Consider the following 1,508-nt stretch of genomic DNA (forward strand, 5'->3'; position numbering starts at 1 on the left):
TGTTAGATGATGCCCTATGAACAGCAAAAAAGACTTTTTTTCGGTAATGATAACAGAAAAAACTACAACACACAAAATTTACTTGTACTACCTTATTGCAATTCTTTTAAAGAAATTCCCCAACTGTTGAAAAACTTCAATGTAAATGTAGCATTTAAGAGTAAAAATACAATAAAAACAGCCTTAATAAAGAATTCTCCTTACATTACCAAGGGATGTGTATATCGTATTCCATGCAATGCTTGTGAAAAATACTATATTGGTCAAACTGGTAAAGCCCTAGAAAAGAGAATTGAACAACATAAGAAAAGTGTCAGGTATGCTCAAGATAATAATGCACTCTTTGCTCACGTTAGAGATAAAAATCACACTATTAATTGGTCAGGTGCAAAGAAATTGGTTCATTCAAATAACTTAGTGGAAAGAAACATCATAGAGTCCAGTTTCATAAAAGAAACCTTTGAAAAAAACTTGAATATTGGTCATGGAATGTATAAACTCGACGCCTTTATATGTAAAGAGATTTGTAAGCTATATAAAAAAACATTAACCGCTTAATGTAGAATTGAATGTATTGTGAATAATTAAAGTCACTGTGAAATTAATATCTAGACCTAAGCTACCATTCATTAAAGGGTATAATTATTTTATATAGTATGCATAAGTATATTGGCACTATATAGTGTTATGCGAAATAAAAGAATTTATATATACATGATTATATGTTTATGATATTAATGTTGTATGTATATAAATGTATAAATGTATATATACATGTGTATGTATGTATATGTATGTATGTGTATATATATATATGTATGTGTATATATATATGTATGTGTGTGTATATGTGTATATATGTATATGTATGTGTATATGTATGTATATATATGTATGTATGTGTATGTTTTTCCTATGTATTTATATAGATAAGGCTATCGTGTTTTCATATAAATAAACTGTACTGAAAGTAAAAAAAAACAAGAATTTACATGCCACTAGAAATGACCCTTTTTGCAGGTGTCTAATGAGCTTGGGGAGTCTGCCCACTTAACACCTGACCCAAGCCCAGGTAGCGGGTAAGGGAGTGTCATTGTTCTCTAAATCTCTATATGTATGTCGTACGTTTGCTTTCCCTATAAAATGTAAAGAAACCTCTCTCAATAAATCAGTCCTCTTAAGAAGTATCACGAAACTAGTCAGAACTTAAGCGTATATTTCGTATTTCCCTTTTCACTGTGGTTCTTCTGCACATATATATATATATATATATGCATATATATTTATCTATATATACATATTTATCTATCTATCTATCTATCTATCTATCTATACATATATATATATATATATATATGCATATATATATTTATTTATATATACATGTATATCTATCTATCTATCTATCTATCTATCTATCTATATATATATATATATATATATTTATATATATATATATATATATAATGTTGATGACCAGCTATATTTTTGTATGATTTCAACTGGAT

Source organism: Palaemon carinicauda, chromosome 29, assembly GCF_036898095.1.
Source record: "Palaemon carinicauda isolate YSFRI2023 chromosome 29, ASM3689809v2, whole genome shotgun sequence".
In the NCBI taxonomy this organism is placed as follows: Eukaryota; Metazoa; Arthropoda; class Malacostraca; order Decapoda; family Palaemonidae; genus Palaemon; species Palaemon carinicauda.